The sequence below is a fragment of the Crocodylus porosus genome, unplaced genomic scaffold (genome assembly GCF_001723895.1).
Source record: "Crocodylus porosus isolate Cpor-Errol unplaced genomic scaffold, CroPor_comp1, whole genome shotgun sequence".
Lineage (NCBI taxonomy): Eukaryota > Metazoa > Chordata > Crocodylia > Crocodylidae > Crocodylus > Crocodylus porosus.
Window position 1 is genome coordinate 21,010,049 of NW_017728911.1, and position 5,340 is coordinate 21,015,388.

The 5,340-nt window shown below is 40.9% G+C and overlaps 1 long non-coding RNA gene across 1 annotated transcript in view; it reads left to right on the top strand.

Annotated features, from left to right (window-relative positions):
• Positions 1 to 5,015, top strand: part of LOC109309029 — a 15,724-nt gene extending 10,709 nt beyond the window's left edge. Inside the window, exon 3 of the long non-coding RNA XR_002100768.1 lies at positions 2,340 to 5,015. This is a non-coding gene — a long non-coding RNA (uncharacterized LOC109309029). The remainder of the gene's footprint in view (positions 1 to 2,339) is intronic.
• The last annotated feature ends 325 nt before the right edge of the window (positions 5,016 to 5,340 follow it).

The window sequence follows — 5,340 nt, forward strand, 5'->3', positions numbered from 1 at the left end:
TCACGGTCAGGGCGGCTAGGATCTGGAACCAACTTCCAAGAGAAGTGGTGCAGGCTCCTACCCTGGGGGTCTTTAAGAGGAGGCTAGAGGTACACCTAGCTGGGGTCATTTGACCCCAGTACGCTTTCCTGCCATGGCAGGGGGTCGGACTAGATGATCTACTCAGGTCCCTTCCGACCCTAGAAACTATGAAACTATGCACTCCAAACCTGGATGTACTCCACTTGTCCTTTGGTGCCTGCTCTCAAAACTTTGTCTAGAGGTCCTGAGAGTGGTTACAGGGCAGGAGCCTAATGACATTTCTGGTGACCTTCCAGGTTTGGAACACTTCAGTGCATGTGGTATGAGCAGGATGTGTCCAGCCCCATCTTTACTGACCCTCACCACTGCTGCAGACTAGACAAGTCCTAGAAGCCCTAGTGCTGGACTGAAACCTGATTGGTGATAGATGCTACAACAGAATAAAGAGATGGTTCCTGCTGAAGAAAGCTGAAAGAGGAGAGAATAGAGGAAGGAGGAAGGGGGAACAAAATCTTATTAGCTTGCTTAATAGGCAGAAGTTATAGAGCACCAGCAGCCTAACTAGCCTTGGTAAAAGAGAGAGTTTTAATGATATGGATGACAACAAAGATACTCCACAGGTGTTTACAAGGAGAGTCTTCCATGTGTGAGGGAGAGAATGCATGGAGGTGCCTGTCTGAAAATTTGACAAGTAGGTGATGCATTTTGGCATCAGGGCTGCTTTGAGGTAGGAGTCAAGTTCCCAATACTGAATAAGAGAGCATAGGCTGTGAGGAGCCCCAAAGGGAAGACAGTCACTCTCAGGATGTGATGTGATAAAGGGGGAGTCAGTGGAGGGTCGTGAGGAGAGGAATAACATGATCACGACAGTGGAGTAGGAAAGTGATCTTTGCAGCAGCATCCTAGTGGGAGATGAGCAGAGCAAGATTGCTTGTGTCTGGGCCATAGAGAAGGATGTTGCAGTAACTGAGAACATGGTAATGAGAACCTGGACAAGATTTTTAGCTATGGAGATGGAGCTTTGGTATGTTATATAGGAACAGTTTCCAAGACATTGTCAATTAAATAAAACCAAATTCTCATGTATGTCTCTAGCTATTTCAGTCTGAACGAATCCTGGTGAAATCAGTGGATGTATATTAAGGCAACAAAACACTGCCCAGGTCCATTATTTAAAACTAATTACCTGGCACCATCTTCTCAACCAGATCCTGTCAGAACAAGATCAGGTCAGACTTCTTACCAACTAAGTGTCACTCCACTTTTACACAGCAACATTGTGGTGCTTGTTCTTGAGATCTCTCTTTCAGGTCTCCAGCCAGGTAGATGTCACAAAAATCTCCACTTGTTTTTTCTCTAAATGCAAGATCTACGGGCATAAGGTATTTATTTTTACAGCCCTTTCAAAGCACTTCAGGCTCCAAACTACTTTTTTTGAATGAGGCTGAGGGTGATTCTTATAAAATCATCTTTATGAGTCTTATAAAATCCTAACAAAGAGGATATTGCTTACATAGCAGAGCAAGTCCATACAATTCCATATTTAACACCTTCAAATACCAGCAACTTGTCATTAAGGTTTATAAGAGGAAAATTATAATGCCAGTCTCAACACTTTCAGACATCAACCCAGAGGAACATCTCTTCAGCTGCATGTAAGCAGCAGGACCCAGGGCACAGCTAATTGCTTGAACTTACAGGAATGAGGGCACTTGGTAGATCTTGGCATACATTTTTCATTTGAAATGAGAATCTTGCTTTTCTTGTCTTTGACAGACTCCTGTGTTGCAGAGAGGGAGTTTGACATTCCTTTGATTTGTGATGAGCACTTAAATGTTCGAAAAATTCTTAGCCCTTTATGTGTTCAAAACACTTTACAAACAGTTTTACTAGGCAACATCATATAGGTGCTTTAGCTTCTGTAGATCCTGTATTTAGCCAGAGTTCTCAGAATACAGTAGTCACAAAGGAAGCCTTATGGCAGCCTTCAATTTTTATCCAACTTGATTATTCCCTCAGTAATATGATACTGCCACACAGAATTATAAGGCTAAACTGTCTACAATCCAACCTGATTTTTAGAAAGATAAAAATTGTCTCTATCTATTTCAGGGAAACAAAAGCTGTCATTTGAGAACTCTTGTCCATTTCCTTCTGCATTGGATAGATTTGGATTTCTTTGCCAATCAGTATAGTTCTATATTAATAATGTTTTTCTTTTCATTTATAAAGATTTTGGTGCTTTCAAGTTTCTGCAGTTCTCTTTGACAGTGTTCCACAAGGTTAACAGTGTTGTTTGAATGTATTTTTTTCCTTAGGATAAACTGAGGATGCTCCCATGTGGGGAAAGAATGTCCTGCAATGTCACAGAAGAAGATTACCAGCTGACAAATGCTTGCAACTCTGCCTGATTAGCTAACTAATTCACATTATTCCAGGCTGGTGACTCCAAACTTCAGAACTTGAATGGCTAGGTAGCCCTTTGTTTTGAGTGATTGCTTATATGTTATTCTAAAAGAACAATTTCAAGCAGTGACATGCTGTATACAGATAAATGGGACTTCTGGTATTTATTTAAACAAGAATCTCTTCTTCTGTAAAATTATCATCATGCATGCAGACCCAATTCTAATCTCTGTGCATGGTAGGTAAAGGAAGCCTTCATTTGAAAGAAATGTGTGTGTTTTTTAACAGAAGACACTGTTTCTTAGCATGTAGAAGGGATACAGCAATATTACACTTCCAGCTAACTAGCGAACCAGTCCCTATAACTTACCTTGGAAGTACCATTTAAGTCAACAGATCAAGAATATCTTGCATCAGCTGAGCAACTGGTACAGTGGACTATTCTGCAAGGGCATGCATATTGCAACAAGGATTTTGTGGTACACTGCTATTATTAAATTTCCGTTTACTCATGACTCTACCCGCAGCTCCGTTCATCAATAGATTCCATTCCTTCTTCTTGTACCCACATTTCAAGAGCTCAGTAAACCTCTCCTGTCCAGTGCTCCAAGGACCCCAAACCTGTCCCATTCTCATGACATCCTTCACCTCTAGCTTAGAAAAATTGCCTGTAATTTACTTGAACCTGCAGAAACCAAAGTAGTAGCAATGGGAGCCACATGTGGACAACCCTCCAGGCTGCTGAGCTAGAATCACAGAGCCCAGCATTCCCTGTTGCACACTGCCTCTTTCTGCAACTTTCTGTCTGTGCTGCAAGTCATCGCTCCACAGTGACAAGAAAGTGCACAAATTACATTTGGAAAAATTAATGCAGGGTAGATCTATTGGTGGGTATTAAACATGGTGCAATGTGCAAATTAAGTTGTAATACTGAAAGCTGTTAGGGAAGAGAGGCAAGGGACAGGTCAGTCTTATGTGCAGGTGTACACTGTTCCCCTTCTCCACTCTCAGCCACTGAGAGAAACAGGATGCCAGCAGGCTACATGGACCTGTGGGTCTGACGCAGTCCAGCACTTCTTATGTACTTCAGCATACCATGATAACGGTTGTGATCCTACTGGTGGCACTTAGCGTTCTTGCTTCTTTGGACTGTTTGGGGCACCATTGTTAGGCTTCTGATTTAATGCCACATGCAAGTGGAGCGTCAGAATCCCACAAAGTCATTAACTCTCATTGCTCAGAGTTAGTGGTCTGCAAACTCATGCAGAAAGAGCTGCATGCATTTCCATTGTCCTCATAATCCTGAGCAGGAGAAACTTTTTTAAATGAACATTTTATGGTTTGGAGCATGATTCAATGGGTAGGGGTGGATTCCCCAGCAAATTCCAAGGCATAGCCTGGAATATACAGGGGCTTATAATTGGTTTGTTAACTAAAAACTATTTCTGGAGTAAAAATTACAAGAGAAAACTGGGCAATCTGTGTCTCTCCAGTGTCCCATCTCTATTGGCCGGAGCCAGCAAGATCTCATGTGTAACTCAAAATTACTTTTGAACTCCGTTAAAATTGACAGCAGAAAATTAAAATTAGTGTATTTTATTAGTTTACCTAGAATGGCCTGAAATTAACATAATTAATGATGTCGTTTTCTAACACTAGCCAAGTAAAGAAATTAGAACAATGAGATCTTGGATTCTCTAGGTTTTTTTTTCCCTCCCAGAATGTCAGTGTCACCTTCAGTCACTGATTGCAGGAAAAATACAGCTGCCCAGCAAGTAAATAGTGTAGTTCAGGCTGTGATTATTAATTACAATCAGTTTGGAGGAATCTGGTAGAGGTGATGATCTCATCTATCCAAGAAGGGGGAAAAAAATCAATCAAAAGGGTTAAACAAAGGGTGGTGCAGATAAGGAGAAGGGGGGAAAAAACGTGGCTCCTTCAAGAAGCATTGTTCTAAAGCCCTGAAGGACAAGAGTTAAGGGATAATTTCCTGAAGAACCAGCTGCTGAGCTCCAAAGTCTTTATGCTGAAGATAGAGGAAAAAGGTATCAATTAATCACTTAAACCTAAATCTTCCAGGCACTGCCAGCACTAGACTTAGCCACAGCGCACCTTTGGCAAAATCCAATGCAATCTTGATAACGTAGAAGATAATATCTCCAAAAAATTGCTCAGTACCTCTGCAGAAGTATTCAGAAATAGTCCCCTTAGGGAGCAGGTGGTAATCAAGCTGTCATTTGCTCAGGGGTGTCTTTTTCCTTCTTACATCTGTTCATTGCTTTGGCCATTGCTCATATGATCCAGTCTGTTGAATAGCTGAATTGCTTTCGGTTATACAGATAACCTTTTCACAGTGACAGTCAAAGTACCGTGCATTCTTTTTCCTAACTGTGGGACAATGAGGGGGGCTTCTCTGTCATCTCATTAAAAATACTGATTTCATTATGTTAGTATTGGAAGGCTTGGTGTCATGTGATGCTGAAAATGCTTAGCATTAAATTGTACAGGAATCTGGATTTCAATTAGATTTTTATATTAAATTGTTTTATAGAGTAAAGGTGTTTCTATTTGCTTTCTAAATCCAGCTTCATAATTTAATATTTTAAATGAAATGTCTATCAGTAAAAGTCACTGAGCAAAACACTAAGATAACATGCTACTAGATGTTACCAATAAAACATCACCTAGAATGATCAGATACTTCTTCCTTCCTTCCCAAGTACATGTTTTATTTTCTGCCTGTTAACAACTGGCAACATTTGCTGAAAACCTCATCCTGTTAGCAGCAGATGAACCTGCTCCTTGACTATAGCAGTTGCTTTATTTTCTATCTGCTTGCAAGGATCCTGATAGTTGTTTTCCAGAGTGAGAGAGTGCCAAAGCTGTGGCTTGAACATCTCTTGGAGAGATGGT